The following is a 17,366-nucleotide window of genomic DNA, read 5'->3' as shown; positions in this document are numbered from 1 at the left end:
CTACATAAAGAGATTGATTTATTCCCATAAGCTCAATTGAAGGATTTCCTCTAAGGCCGACCGGGACCAATAAGCTTCAATTGCTTGATTTCATGTAGTACCGGGGGCGCTATAAGGGATATTGAATTGCTTGACTTTATTCCCCGGCGAAAGAGAAATATCTTCCTTAATTCCAGGTATAGCAGCTCAATTGATTGCTTAATTCCCAGTCTTTTCGTTCAATTCAATCTCCACTATAGGCAACAGCGGATTGAAATATAAACTACGGCTACGGCGACTTCGCTCGTTGCTTTTTGGCCGTATCTTGCGGCTCCCCATAAATGCTCGGTTTGACCAGTAAGATCAGTACATATCGGTTCTTTCCCAAGATTGCCTTCACTGGTTAAACTAGACGCTTTTATTTGCAGTCTCTAACTCCGATAATATTCGATCCGGGTGAAGGGTGCGTAAGCACGCTCGACTAATAAGGCCGCCATCAATTTTCTTCTTTTGATTGGATGAGCCGCCCCTCGAGGCAGATAACCTTCGTTCTGGTGCTGCTTGCCCAGGAGGTGTTCAATTCATAGAGCATGATTGGGAGTGTCCATCTGATATTTTAAATAATCTGCAAAGGAGGGCGAATTACCAGTCAATTTCTGTCTGTCCAACGAAAGGAGGGGATCTCCCCCCAAAAGGTATGGCATATGATCGAATAGGTGGACGCCTATCTCCTTCTCCAACTACTAGAGGTGCTGCGGCCAGCTTCTCGAATATCCGCTTGAAGTGAGAACTCCTAGCCACTGGCTATAGCTGATGAGTTGCAGCACACGAATGAAGGTGGGACTGGAATGGATTGATAGAGTGATCTGGAGCATTATAAGATCCCCGGTTCCACCACCCGTATGAGACTCGACGTCGATCAGCTGCTTCGATCGATGAGGGTGCTTTCTCTCCCTCCCCCGAGGTTGAGTTACAATAATGGACTCCATGGGGATTACAACAACCCATATGTCTTCTATAATCGATATGCCTCAAACAAGGAATGCCAGCGGATGAAGGGAGGATGATTTCGGTGGCTGCAGACCTTCACGTCCGATGATCGAAGGAAATAGAGGAGGGAAATAGGGTATTATAGGGGGGGATGCATAGAACTGATATGCCCGTAGGGAGGTATGGCTTTTAAAGACTCTGGGAATCAACCTATTGATTGGACGGGGGGAATGGATAGCAGAAGATAGGGATTATCCGCCTCATCAACCAAATGATGGCTGGTGCAAGGCCAATCATCGGGAGCATTAACAACCCATATGAGGTGCGCGGACGTCGAAAGAGGAATGTCTCGACCGGTACCCCGCCCGCGGTATAAGTGAGAAATATGGGGTGATGCAGGATCAAACAAGGACAGGAAGTCAAGCTCACCCGGGAGATAAGGCCAATAAACAACCCAAATTCCTGCCTCCAGTCCAGACGAGCAGAGGAAGATATTTGATTCAAGGAGGGAAGTTCATAACTTATGCCCCCAGGTACCACCTCCCTGGAAAAGTGTCCAAATTTATTTTTTACTTTTCTACTAAAGTGACTTTATAAGTGGTAAAGTAAACTTAATTTAAAAGTGACTTTATAAGTGGTAAAGTTGCATTCTAATTTAAAAGTGACTTTATAAGTGGTAAAGTTACATTGTAATTTAAAGGTGACTTTATTAAAGTGAATGAAGAATTAGAAAGTGAAAAAGTGACTATGGAAATAAAAGGCTAAGTGGGTCTTTATTTAAGTGGGTGAGTTAAAAAATAGAAAGTGAGAATTAAATGCACATTTATTCTTGTCCCTAGATCTAAATGAATCTCAGCCATTAGATCTTAGTGTAACCCAAAAAGTCATTTAGAGAATAAAAGGAGAAGAGAAGGGGAAACGATCAATTCATTTTTTCATGAGCATTTGAGAGAAAGAGAAGAGAGAGCAAGGAGAAAATCTTTGAGCAGTGAGGAAGTGAAGGAGAGTAGCAAGAATACATTTCAACAAATCTGGGTAGTAGCATTTATTGGCACGCATCCCAAGGAAAAATAGTACAATAGGAGAAAAGAATAGAAATCAAGGAAGAGGGACAAAAAGTTCTGGGCACATTTTTCGAGGCTGGTCGTACAACATTTAATGTTGTTTTATTGCTGTAAAAATTTCTGTTTTGGCTATTTTTTGATTGGCACGATTTTCGAGGTGGAGTTGAAGCACAAAAATCGAGATAAGTTGTAATTTGTAGTTGCTGGAATTTTTACTATGTATTTCAGTTTCTTTGTAAAATCATTTTTAGAAATAAAGAAGAGCTCTCAAACTAGTTTTCCCCAAGAGTTGTAGGGAGTTTTTCCAGGGTCACATTGACCAGAAATAATTGTGTTACTTTTTGTGTGCAGATGTCATAATTTTTCTGTGTTTTATTTTGGCAATTTCAATAGTTGTGAAATCTCTAAATTTGTGTTTTCAGAAAAATATTATCATTTCTAGATTTTAGAATTTTTATCATGCTTGGATTTAAAACTAAATGCATGGAGTGATAAGGAAAACTGATAACCGGAGTGGGGGTTGATATTTCTTTATGGTATCAGATCTTGGTTGGCTTAAAAGTACAATTTGGGACAGCAAAGTAAAAATTACAGCAAGTTGATTTTTACACAAAAAACATAAACCTTTACCACAGATTTGAAAATTTCAATTTGATAGGACAGTGAAACATGTCTTTTGGTTTGAGAGTTGAAGACAGGTTGGATGGGCAGAACAAATATAGTGCATGGAAGGAGAGAATCCAGAGCATCTTTGAAGAAGCAGAAGTCTGGGGCATTATGGTAAATACTACACAGAACCCAGTAGTAGTACCTATTGACCCTGTATAGTTGGTAGAGTTTAACAAAAAGAATGCTAAGGCAAAAAGATTGATTCTGGAAGGAATAAAAGACCATGTCATTCCTCATGTGAGAGGAAAGACTTATGCACATAAAATGTGGATAGCCTTGACTAGTATTTACTAGAGCTCAAATGAAAACAGAAAAATGGTCCTAAAGGAGAAATTGAAGTTCATTAAAATGGCTAAGACTGACAGTGCTACAACATACCTCACAAAGATCACTTCAGTGAGAGATGAGTTGGCAGTGGTAGGTGAGATCATTTCACCCACTGAGTTGGTGAAAATTTCTTTGAATGGTCTTCCCAAGACTTGGGAGAATTTTGTGGATGAAATTGTTGCACGGGAAAACCTTCTTGACTGGGAGAGGTTGTGGGATGATTGCATTCAGAATGAGATTATAAAGAACCATCTTGGGGCATCCATACAGGTGGAGGAGGATGACAATGTGACATTGTTATCAAGAGGCAAGAAGGGCAGAGCAAAGAAGCAAGCTTCCAATAGTGGAGGCAAAAGTAAAGGTAAATGTAAGCAGGAGAACAAGGAGAAGGATTATTCCAAAGTCAAATGTTGGGACACTATGCTGTTGTGTGTCTGGAGAAGAAGAACAAGTAAGGGAAAGACAAATCCATGGCAGCTTCTGCAAGATAGAGAGCTTCTCAGAGAGATTTGATCGATATTTTGGGTTCATAGCTTGTGAGGCCACTAGTGCAGGATCACCTACCATACAGGTTCAGAGAGAGTGTGCCTTCCCTGCTACTAGCAGAGCATCTTCTAGAATTTGGTATGTTTATAGTGGCGCTTCCCGCCACATGAAAGGAGTCAGAGAGTGCTTCTCATATCTTTCAGAGGGTGATACTGATATGGAGGTAGTACTTGGTGATGATAGCAATGTTATAGCAGTCGGTGTGGGGACATTGACATTTGATAGGGGACCCAAACCTCCGTTGAAAGTGTAAGATGTTCTATATGTGCCTGGAATGAAGAAGAACTTGATATCCATCTCAACACTTGAGGATAGAGGGTATGATGTGTTGTTCAGGAGAGGGCAGGTGATTATATATCCTAGGGGAACTCTAGCTTCTTTAGCTAGAGAGATTGGTGTGTGCCATGCTAAGGTGTACAAGTTCTCATTCTAGCCCCTGATGGCATTGAGTAGTAGCACCCAAGATAGGATCGACAACAGATCTACCAGTTCAGATTTGTGTGAGATTTGGCATCACAGGATGGGGCACATGTATCATGGGGCCTTGAGTACATTCCAGGAGATCACCGCTGGAGTGCCAGATTTCAGTTCTGATCACCTTGATGTATATAGAGGATGTGCTATGGAGAAGTTTTCCAGATCTCGTTTTCCCAGTAGTTATAGTAAAGCAACCGGGATCCTTGACTTGATACATGCCGATGTGAGTGGTCTAATGTCTCATGTATCATTGAGTGGCTATGAGTACTATGTTTTATTCATTGATGATCACCCCATGAAGAACTGGATTTATTTCTTGAAAAAGGCACTCTATGGCTAGAAGCAAGCTCCTAGAGCTTGGTACTCAAGGATTGATACATACTTGCAGCAGTTTGGTTTCACAAAGAGCCTCTCATTCCAGTGTTGTATGTTGATGACTTGATCATCACTGGTGCAGAGAGACTCATTGAGGGTTGCAAGAGAGATCTTGCTTCAGAGTTTGAGATGAAGGATATCAGCTTGGTGCATTATTTTCTGGGATTGGAGGTGTGGCAGGAGGAGGGGCATTTATTCCTCGAACAAGGGAAGTACATTGTGGATATTCTTAGAAAATTTCACATGGAGGACTGCAAACCCATGTCTACACCTATGATCACTAACTGGAAGAAGCTTCATGCTTTGGATTTTGAGTTGGTGGATCCTACTCTATACAGATAGTTTATTGGTTGTTTGATGTATTTGGTCAACACTCAACCAGATATATGTTTTGCAGTTAACACTATGAGTCAGTTCATGTGTGAACCCAAGAGAGTGCACTGGGTGGCTGCAAAACACATTCTTCGTTACTTGCAGGGGACAGTGGATTTGGTCTGGATTATAGACAGGGTGATGGAGTGAAACTAGAAGGGTACATGGATTCATATTGGGCAAGTTGTGCTTCAGATAGGAAGAGTACTTTCGAGTATTGTTTCTGGTTGGGTTCGACACTTGTGTCAAGGATCAACCAGAAACAACAGTCAGTTGCATTGAGTTCAGCTAAGGCATATTGTATGGATACTAGTTTGGCTAGTTGTGAGGCCATATGGCTTCACAAGATGTTGTTTGGTCTATTTGGTCAGGCATTGAGACCTTCAGTAATTTACTGTGATAATCAAAGTTGCATAAAACTCACGGAGAATCTAGTTTTTCATGATAGGTCAAAGCATATTGAGATCAAGTATCACTTCATTAGAGACTATGTCCAAAAGGGAGCTGTCAAGCTTGAGTACATTTCCACAAATGAGCAGGTAGCGGACATTTTCACCAAATCCTTGCCACGGGGCAAGCATGTATACTTCAGAGACAAGATGGGAGTGGTGAGGAACACTTTCCTTGATAAGAAGGAGTCTTAAAATTTGTGTACCAGAGGACAAGTGGTTCCCGAAGGCTTGACCTTTGGCCTAGGGAAAAGTGTCTAAATTTATTTTTTACTTTTCTGCTAAAGTGAATTTATAAGTGGTAAAGTCAATTTAATTTAAAAGTGACTTTATAAGTGGTAAAGTTAAATTCTAATTTAAAAGTGACTTTATAAGTGGTAAAGTTACATTCTAATTTAAAGGTGACTTTATTAAAGTGAATGAAGAATTAGAAAGTGAAAAGGTGACTATGGAAATAAAAGGCTAAGTGGGTCTTTATTTAAATGGGTGAGTTAAAAAATATAAAGTGAGAATCAAATGCACATTTATTCTCATCCCTAGATCTAAATGAATCTCAGCCATTAGATCTTAGGGTAACCCAAAAGTTCATTTAGAGAATAAAAGGAGAAGAGAAGAGGAAAATATCAATTCATTCTTTCATGGGAATTTGAGAGAAAGAGAAGAGAGAGCAAGGAGAAAATTTTTGAGCAGTAAGGAAGTGAAGGAGAGCAACAAGAAGACATTTAAGCAAATTTGGGTAATAGCATTTATTGGCATGCATCCGAAGGAAAAATCGTACAGCAAGAGAAAGGTACAGAAATCAAGAGGGACAACAAGTTTTGGGCACATTTTTCAAGGCTGGACGTACAAAATTTAATGTTGTTTTATTGTTGTAAAAATTTCTGTTTTGGCAGTTTGCTGATTGGCATGCTTTTTGAGGTGGAGTTCAAGCATGGAAATCGAGATAAGTTGTAATTTGTGGTTGCTGGAATTTTTACTGTGTATTTCAGTTTCTCTATAAAATCATTTTCAAAAATAAAGAAGAGCTCTCAAACTGGTTTTCCCCAAGAGTTGTAGGGGGTTTTTCCAGGGTCACATTGACCAAAAATCACTGTGTTATTTTCTGTGTGTGGCCGTCATAATTTTGTTGTGTTTTATTTCTACAATTTTAGCAGTTGTGAAATCTCTAAATTTGTGTTTTCAAAAAAATATTATCATTTCCAGATTTTAGAATTTTTATCATGCTTGGATTTAAAAGTAAATGCATGGAGTGATAAGGAAAACTGATAATGGGAGTGGGGGTTGAGATTTCGTCACATCACACTCCATGCAATTACATTAAGATGCTAATTAATCCATCTATCAAGACCCCAACGACATGAACTTCATGTTATGTGATGGGAATTTTACATTCCTCATAACTCTTGTCTCTCCAACTGTAACACCCCTCCCTTGTGTACTAAATTATTGTAAACCTAAGCTAAGTTAAAGCTAGGTGTGATATCCTCCTTTGTGTGTTAAATGTTTGTAATCCTAACCTGAGGAAAGATAGGTTTGATACCCTCCTTTGTGTGTTAAAATATTCTAAACCTAAGCTAAGGAAATCTAGGTGACATGTGGTATGAAAAGCAAATGTGTTATTAAATAAATTAATAAAATAAATCACTTGGAGGGTGGAGCACCAAGAGAGAGGAGTTGCTTGAAAAATCCCATGAGGAATGGGATAGAGATGAATCTTTCATGATAAAGCTTCTAGATGTGATTCTAGATAAGTTTGGATGGATTGGTGATCCATCAGACGGATGGGAGATAAAGATCTATCAGACATAAAATCTTTGCAGGAGATAAAAGTTAGATTTTATGAGGAAAAGCCTCGTGGGAGATAAAGATGAGATTTTCCAGAAAAATACCTAGGCAAATGGAAGAAATCAATAAAAGCAGGATGCCGCTAATGGTAACTAAATCATGAAAGAGGGTATTAAATTCCTAGTGCAGAGATGAAATGATGACAATTGATCCTTGGCAATATCTTTGGCTCATGGGGAATCAGAGGTGATTCATGGCTGGGTGATGGTGCTTCTCCCTCCAAGTGGGATTTAGTTGGTGCTATTTGCATGGAATGTTTGTACGTGGATTCTTACTCTCTCTCTCTCTGTTACTGTTCCAATTTTCTTATGAGGATTTTTCCTAGTTCTAAGAGTGAGGCTAACATTCCCCCCCCCCCCCCCCCCCCAATGATAAATCCAAAATAAGAACAAGGAACCCTCTTCCAAGTTCTCAAGTTGATCCTCAAAAAACATTTTCATAAAAAACCACCAAAGCTGGATGCTGAAGAAACTGCAATATGAAGAGACCATGAGTTAGCTGCATGTCTGATTCATCTCTGAATGTTTCTTAAAAACTCCATCACGTGCCAAGATGCAAAAGGATCCATTTGTCCTTTGCTTGAAATCAACATCTTGTGTCCATTGAAAAAATATTGAGAATGCCCACTGGCTAATGACATTGAAAAACAACTCACTATTGCTTTTGCTGTGTTTAAAAATTGCTCACTGCTGACTTTGTTGTTGATCTCCCACTGGCGAATTTGTTGATGTCGAAAACTACTCACTGTAGCTTTTGTTGTTGATGCCCACTGGTTGCTTTGTTAATGTTGTCGAGACTTTTAGTCTGAAAACCACTGTCAATTTCATTAACATTTCCCCCCTTTGTCAGCTGAAAGGAGAGACAATCTTCTTCAAATTATAGTTGAACTCCCCCCTTCAAGTGTAGGAGTGTTTCATTGGTGTACTCCCCTGTTCAACTGCAGGAGAGTACCATCTTCATTTTTACTGTTGGCTACAATATGTGAGTGAATTCGATTGTAGAAATTATACAATATTCTGAATGTGGATGACCATTCCCAAGGATCAATCCATGAATAATCTATCTTCAATCTGCTTGATTGTTGTTGTGTGCTGCTTTGTGCTGATGAATGGTTTGACTTGCCACAATGGTGATAAGGATGGAGATCAAAACACTGGTCTTCCAGATGACCGATTCTTTGACAATGAAGGCATTTTGGTTTGACTGCAACTTTCTCATGGCTTGATGATGTTATTTGATCAAGAAATCCAGCACTGATGAACTTGATTGGCTTAGAATAATCGAGGATATGCAAGTTGTTTTCATCTTTTTCATATCCTAATCCTTCTCGATTTCTGTTACTTTGGATTTCTTCCCATGGCTTGATGATTGTTTTGGAATAAAGTTGAATTGAACCAGGGACCACTGCGACACTTGAAGTTGGTTGGATCAGTGACTTTGAATCAACATCTTTATCTTCATCTTTATGGATGAAAGACTTGGAAACATCACTTTTCTGTTGCCGCTCATCTCTTTGAAGTTGCGACTCCAGTTGAAGGAACTCAATCATTTCATGTGCATGTTGAAGATGCACTTGAATATCAGCACGAGTTTTTTTGCTGATTTGTACCACGTCTTCAGCAGTTGAGAGGATCAAATTGTTAAGAATCTTTAAAAACTGAATGCTTTTTGCCATGTGAACTATTTGGAACTCACACTCTCTTGCTTTTAATACTTGTTGGATTTGTAGAACTCACTCGCTTAATATTTGATTGATTGTTTCATGCTCGCTTGAACTTGTTTATTGCTCACTTGAAGAATAGCATACTAAAATTCACACTTGTTTGATGATGATTTCTTGCTATATGGCTTGCTTGAACTTTCTTCATTGATTATTGACACTTTGTGATTTCTTGAATGTACTGCTGATTTTAAAAAAGGAAGGGTGTCAAACACTGTTGAAAATGCACTCAGGAGACAAATGACAAGTTCAATCTTGATGACTGCATTGAAGACTTACTTGAATTAATGCATTCACCTTAACAATTCAAACTAGGGTGTCGGTTAAGACCAAGAATGCACCCATACAATTCAGTTAAAAAATGTTTATTTGCAAGTGATACAAAAAGTGTTGATGATGTTGATGTCATCTTGGCTTGAAATGCTTGATTTTGTAGCATCCTTAACTTGAATTGCTTTGATTACATGATGTGAAATGTGCTTGCTTGGAAGATCATCTTTATCAAGTTTATGATGTGATGCTTTGTGCTTGTGTACTTAAGCTTGATTACAGGAACTTGATTAAGCATTATTATACTTAAGCTTGCTTATGTGCATGGAGTTGTTTAAGCATAATACAAAGAGAGTGTTTCGATATACTGAATACAAGTCATGCACACACATTCGTTACACACGTTGTACCTAAGATCCCCTTATTCAATTTCGGGCAGGATCTAGGACACAAGCACCACAAAATTTATGATTTTATTAATTACTAGAGTACATCATTCTTCAATGTCACAACTTTGTCGTGGAAACTTCTCAATGAGAATGTCACACTTGCAAACTTTGTAAGAAAATTATCTTCAAAAACTACCTGCATTGACTCAATCGCTCTCAAAGTAAAATATTAATGTGGAGTGCAACAATGACTTTCTCTAGAAAAGAATTCTCTTATCACTCCAAAAAATACACTTTATCACTCCATTACAAAAAAAAATCACTTGACTTCCAAAAACAATTTATGAAATCACTAAATTGATTTCAAAAATTTAAAGCACTCCTTATATCTCCAAAAGAATATTTCCTTTTTTAAAAAAAGACCTTATTATTCCACTTGCTTATCACTCAAAATAAAAACACACCTTATCACTCCAAAAATCTCTATGACCACTTATGTCTCTAAAAAAAATCACTTATAGCTCCACTATTACAAGTCAAAATATTCTTGAAACATTTAGTGATGTGGTTGGAAGTCCGTACTATGTAACCCCTGAAGTACTATGCAAGAATTATGGTCCCGAAGCTGATATTTGGAGTTCTGGAGTCATTATGTAATTAGAAGGATGCTTGATAGAAAACCCAAAAATCACCCAACAACTCATGAAGTGCTTTGTGACCCTTGGATTCGGGATGATGGGGTTGCTCCTGACAAACCTCTTGATTCTACAGTGCTCTCTCAGTTGAATCAATTCTCAACAATGAACAAGATTAAAAATATGGCTCTTTGTGTTATAGCGGACAATCTCTCAAAACATGAAATTGCTGGTCTTAAAGAGATGTTCACGATGATTGATATAGATAACAGTGGTACAATTACCTTCAATGAATTGAAGGATGGATTAAAGAGAGTTGGTGCTACTAATATTATGGAGTCACAAATTCGAGAACTTATGGAGGTAGCTGATATAGACAACAGTGGTACTATAGATTATGGTGAATTCATTGCAGCTACATTGCATTTAAACAAGATGGGATGGTGCATGTGATTTTATGACGAAATTTGAAAGAGATCGGGACAAGCGATCCACTAGTATTGGCTATATATTGGATGAATGGGATGAAGAGTATGACTGTGGTAAAAGGAAAAAGATCAAACAATTACAGTTTGAATATGGCATGAATGACTTCAGTAGGAAAGATTCCAGTGGGCATCTCATGGCAGGTAGAATGAAGGGAAAACAAGATCTAGTATTGGGAAAAAATCCTCTAGATGGTATCGTAAGCACAACCAATGACCCTCTTCTCCAACCACGAATATTTTTACATTCTACATGAAACCTCGCAATCCGTAGTTTGATTGTGTAACTCCGAGTTCTGGGATCAAAAATCCCAGTGTTCCTAAGCCTGCAACTTATAGAACCGAAGAGCTATAGGAGGATTTGTTGTATTATGAGCCAAGTGAAGAATTCGAGCTTTGAAGAATTGGCGCTGATCTTGCAAACCTCCAGAACACATGCTTCCTGAATTTTGTTCTCTAGTGTCTCACGTATACACAGCCTTTGGTAGCATATTTTTGAAGCGGCCAACATAAGGCGACATGCCGCAAAGCTGGATTCTATGCCATGTGGGCATCTTCATACATTCTTCAGAAGCAACTCAGCAAATATTTTACAAATTCAATGGTGAAGCCAGATGGGTTGATTGGAAACTACACCTAAGAGATTAAGAGGGTGAGAGCAGCCACCGGATTTGCTATAGCCGCAGAGAAAATTGTCAATCTCTAATAATTGTCTCCATGCATATGTTGTGATTGATAACACTAAAGCAACAGAACACTCTTTACATAGGCTCCATAGATCTTTTCCACTCTGATACCACATGAAGAAAACTAATAAACAAATAATACACACTCACACTTATAAAATAAATATCAGACATATAGAAAAACCAGATATGGCGGAAAAGGCATGAGAGACTTTCCTGTAGTTTCTCATTCTCAGGAAGTTGTCTCAAGATAGTGCATCTATCTTGAACAAACTTGGTTGAGATATTTTCTCAACAAAACACTAATCTAGGAGAACTAGTTGGAGAGAATCTCTCATCCTAACTAAACTCCCTAGTTTGAGGAACTAACTCCTAATTCTCAAGATTTGATTTATTTAATTATAATTTTGGATTTATAATTGTTTTATTATGAGAGTGAGGCAAACATATTTGAATGAATTACATGTTCTTGGATATTAATAGATTTAATGATGTTTCCCTCTAATCTCATGAGATTCACTTGCATGGTATGTGTTTTTTGTTAATCCTTACATGTTATGAGATTAAAATCAATTATCTCAGATATAATGATGGTTGAATTTATCTCTATTATGGAATGATGGATTTATTATGCAGGTTGCATTCCAATGTGAAGTTAACTGTAGAAGCATGTTCAGTGGGTAATAGTTCTAGGACCCATTCATGGTAGAAATTGGCATGTGACAATTATTCATAAATAGATTACCTGTGTTAATGTTTCCTTATGAAATGATTGCATCCATTGTGGCTTGATGTGCATATCAGTATTCCTTTGACCATGCTTAAGGAGTTGGAAAATGGTAACTATACCTGATAAATGATTTTGGTTCTAAGTCTAAAATCGTGAAGCCAGATCTTCATGTTATTTAATCCATGCAATAAGGTACTATAAGCTGAGTTTCTTTCCTTGATGTATTCCACTTCTGTACTTGCATGGCATAAGATATCTATTGATGCTTCTATTTGTATTCTTGTAATTAATCTCATTTTATGCATGTGGATGTGTGTAATATCCGATGAATCTAAAGGTGATCATCATTTTAAAGGATCAGAGTATGTATGTATTGCTATATAAAGTCTCTAGTTAACATGGCAGATATTGGTGGCTGCATGCAAAATAGATAGTATAATGCCTTTAACAGAATAGTCCATGATGGTCAGAAGATCTATGGTATGTATACTCAATAAGGTTCGATCTTCATTCTTTCTGTTGCTTAAGAGTAATCTTATGATGGAAAATGATGGATTCTTATTATGCAAATGTTCTTACTGCATTATGATGTAACAGTAGAACATATTAAGTGTATGAAAATATAAGTGGTTGATTTGAATTATAAACTATGAAAACTGGATCTAAACAACCTCAACCTAGTACCAGTTAAGGACAGTGTAGGTATTCTTGCATGTGCATAATAGATAAGACAAGAGTAGCTTTTATTATACCTGAAGTAGGATGCATGCTTGTGTTATTAGATATAGATGTAGGGAAATGTTCTATTAATGTTGCACGAAGTATTACATGAAGACATTATAGTAGTTGTAAGGGTTGCATGTCAGGAGAGTATATCATATTACACCCATGGTATATGATTGTCTACCTTGATATTTCACAGTGGTTATGATCCTTGGTTCATTGGACTCGTGATGACTGTGAAATCTTAATTGAAATCAAGACAAATTTTTTAACTTTATGGGGCCTAGAGGCTATTTTCATGGGTAGGCTAAGGAGGTTCGTTCCACCAACCACTGAGAATTCATAATCAATCCAACTATCCCATAGTGAATTAGGGAACCTCATGCTAGCACAATGTACTGCCTCCTGGTCCATGACACATCACTTATTCTTTGCCACATGTCATCCCATGTGGCTCCTTCAGAGGGTGCTATGTGTCACTTAAAATATGATATATTGACCCCCTTAATTGGGCCAAATATCCCTAACCCATGGCACTCCATGGGAGCACCACATTAACCTACTCACCCATCATCAACCCACATTTCGCCCTATTAGTTTTCCAACTCTCACCCTGACCATGTCATTCTACCACTTGGACATGGCCCTAGGTCCTAATAGGGTACTATATTCATAAGCAAAGATAGAATTCACCATTGTAATGGATACATGGGTTGTAGTGGATCCCAACTTATTGGCCTCCACATAATCATGCCCTAGCCTTTCTCCTATTGTAACAACATAGAGATACCTACTCATAGACTATAACCATGGAATTCACACCATTTGACAATAAATCCTCTATCTCATGGATCTCGTCCACTAGGGGCCACAACTAGGTACTTACTGGCATACCAAGGCCTATGATGCAATAGGAATTTCCCTATCTCTTGAATGGTTTACAGTCTATCTCGCAACTCCCATCTACTATGGCCACATCAAAGAGGATTTCCTACCTTACTCTTGGAATGCGAATGGGAAATACCTCAATTAAATGATTATAAAAAACTCTCTTTCAAGATCTCCAACACTTAGATAAATTCCTTCTCTCGTGCTGCAAGAACAACCTAATTATGGATCCCTCTAGCTATTGTACATGGATTTCACTACTCCATTCCTAATGCTCCCAAAAATTTTCCCATCTAGTTTTTAAGGGGACATTACACCCGTTCCCTTGTATTTTTCGAGGTTTTCAAGGTTTGCATAGAAATTCTTGATAAGTCATAATGTCCGGGTCATAATTTTCATCCACCATAGCTACACATTTGAGATATTGGTCAATAATAGCCATAGACTACTTAGAGTCTAATAATGGAATATGGATCTACAAGCCCCTCTTACATGAGAACAAACATTCATACCATTCAATAAATTACATATGTATCATGCATTCCTTAACAACAATACATGCCATAAACACACACAGACACACACACATATATTCAACAACGATAAAATTCATATTACAAAAATAAGTATGAAAATACACTTAAATGAAGAAGGACTTTGATTTTCCACCCAAAAGTAGGATGATTTCATTGCTACTCTTTCTTGTAGCCAACCACCCCCTAGTTGGATTCAAAGTCTGAGGAGGTAAATTTCTTAGGAGTTCTCAAACAATCAACCAATTTTTAGATGCAAAGACGCTCCTCAAGTTTTTTCTCCAATAACTTCCAGTTGTAACACCACAATAGCTCTCACCCAACAACACAACCACAAGGGTTCAACAGAGCATAGAGAGTCTCAGTTTAGCTCTATAGAAAAATGTATATACATAAAGGGGAGGTTTATAGAATGGGTCAGCTCTAGTAGGGACAAGAGCACACCCATCCTAGTATTTTATCAAAGGGTACTAGGACCAGTGTTATCAACCCAAAGCATACACTTGGTGTTTATAACACTGGTGTTCTCAACCTAGAAAGTTCCCTAGTGGTTTATTAGCCTCGAGGCTAGCCAATGATCAGGTGGTTTATCAACGATAAATCCCTCATAGGTTTATCAACCCAACAAGCGCCATAGTATCCTAGATTTATCGATCTCTCTCTAGCGAAAACAACACATGGACACATCCAAAGGCCTCAATAATAAAATCATCATACAAGCATGCCAAAACAACCTCAACAATAACATGGGGGATCCATCTCACAAGCACAATTAAATAACACATGTTTAAGGAGATCTAGTCTTCCAGGTAGACTCACATAGTTTCCAAACTCCTCTATGTTATTCACTCCATCCTACTCTTTCAGAATTATTTCTCCTAGAATAATGTGTTACCATGGGAGAAATATCTACTTTCTTTTCTTACCAAGAATCATCATTGGGACCTTTCTTCCTCAACTCCTCTTGCATGTTGATTATATCACATGAGCTACAAGGTGAGTCTATATGATCATCCACCTTTTTAGAAGTCCATGTATTCCATTAAATGGCTGCACAATATGGTTGTATAACCAACAAGCATTTTGATGATGAAGTAAATGGAAGTTGTTGTTTTACAAGAAACTCTTCCTCCTTCAAACCTCTTAATCCATGTCAACTTCCTCATCCAATCAATGTGTTTACTTTTCCATATTATTTACATGAATTACAATTCATAATAATATTTACAAGAGGGTTTGATGGAAAAGGATGTCACAGACCCCACCCCCTTAGAGGAACACCATATTCAGTCTTCTATACCTGAAAACACATTGTTTACAAGATTTTTACATACACAACTCTTCCCATTCATTTACATTTACATTTACATTTACAATCATATCCACATTTTCTCGACCAACAAACAAGAATGGGTGTGGCACCCTCATTTTCTCAACCAACAAACAAAAATGGGTGTGGAACCCTCATGGAATAGCTCAAGACAACAATTCAAGTGGCCACAGAGAGAAAATGAAGAACCAACAAAGGTATTTTCTAGTTTAGGGACAATGGTCTACTGAAATAAAAGGTATCTTCAAGTATCCAAAGATCTTTTATGGCTATTGTTTTTATTACAACAATTTTGGACATGAAGCCATAGATTATAGATGGCATGCAAGAAAACAAAATGCATTGGTTGGAAGCAATTCAAGAAGGCATAATATGCCCATGAATAATCACATTGGAAATAGTAGTGGGTTTGAGAATGATTTTGTTATATAGAGAAATCATTTTTCCCTGCTCCCTTACCATAATGAATGCTACAACTATGGCGAGTTTGGGCACAAGGGAACCCACTACATATATAGTAGAACAAATCCCCTTCTTGACCATTGAGGATGAGAAGAAATGAATTATAAGGAAAATATGAGTTTGTATTCAGTGTTCTGTGTAGAGAAAACATGATGAAAAGAGTAGAAAGAAATCAAAATAAAAACAAGAAGAATTATCCTCTTATCCTTGGAGTAGACCCCTCTGTGAGTATTGGTTGCAATGAACGTAAGGTTTAGTTTATAGAAGAGAGAAACATCCCAATTAATCCTTCCTTGAAGGAAAAAAGGAAAATTAGTGAAAATAAGGCTTAGGTGAAGAAAGAGGAATTTAAGGAGAAGTGCATTCTAGCCTTACACAACCAAGATAAATCCCAAACAAGGGTAAATATAAAGCTAAAAGGTAATGCTCCTGTCAAGGCTCAACTAGTGAAGATGTGTAAATTAAAGGAGGATAAACTACTCAAATGGAGTAGACCCTTAACTTCTCTTTATTAAAAGGAAGAGAATGTCTTCAAGAGAGCCAAAGAAGTTAGATGGAGGCTTCAAGAAGAAATAGACATAGAGGTGCATCTAAATGATTGGAGGTATGGTTGAGTCCCCTTGCTGATTTTAATAACAATTTTTTCTATTTCAAATGTATCAGCATTACAAGACGGAGGAGAGTGTAGTTAGTATGGTTTGAGGGGGAGTTCAAAAAACTACTATATGGTGTGAGAAAATGATGGGTTGCAACAAAAGTGTGGAATGACATGAGGCATAGAGTTAAGTCAGGTCCATAGTATCAATCCCCATAGAGGGGGAGCTACTTTGGTTTTGGACCCTATATTAGGTTGGGCGGACCTACCTATGGTTTTGTGCATGTTTTTCACACATGGTTTTGGACGCGATAGTTTTTGGTCCATGTTTTTGCAAGCAATGGTTCTCGGTCCATGGTTTTGGATGCTTCGGCATGTATAAATATGTATTGTAACATTGACAGGAAAATAATGAAAAATCAAGCTCGTAGTCCTGTTTTGGGATCCAGGGGAAAACCTTTGTGTATATGTGTTTTATGTGTTATGCTCTCACACTGTTTATTTTCTTTGTTCTATAATTCGTATGCAGGTAATTTCTGTATGGGGTTAAAACCTACAAAGGTGTCCAAAACTAGAGGGAGTATTATTTCGGTAGCCATAAGGTGTCCAAAACTAGAGGGAGTATTATTCCGGTAGCCATAAGGTGTCCAAAACTAGAGGATTATGCAAGTAAGAGAGCACATTAGTAGAGAAACCTTATTTCTTCGATATGGAGAATTTTTGTGTTTCCATCAATACTAAAGGGAGATATTGTTGGATAGTTGGAATTCCTAGGTTAGTTGGTGGCATCGAGTGTGTTGACATTGATTTTAGATAGGATATAATTA

The sequence above is a fragment of the Pinus tabuliformis genome, chromosome 5_2 (assembly GCF_031772625.1).
Source record: "Pinus tabuliformis cultivar Carrire ecotype Pingquan chromosome 5_2, CPIR1, whole genome shotgun sequence".
Taxonomy (NCBI): domain Eukaryota; kingdom Viridiplantae; phylum Streptophyta; class Pinopsida; order Pinales; family Pinaceae; genus Pinus; species Pinus tabuliformis.
The sequence above is the reverse complement of the archived record's forward strand: the minus strand, read 5'-3'. Positions refer to the sequence as shown.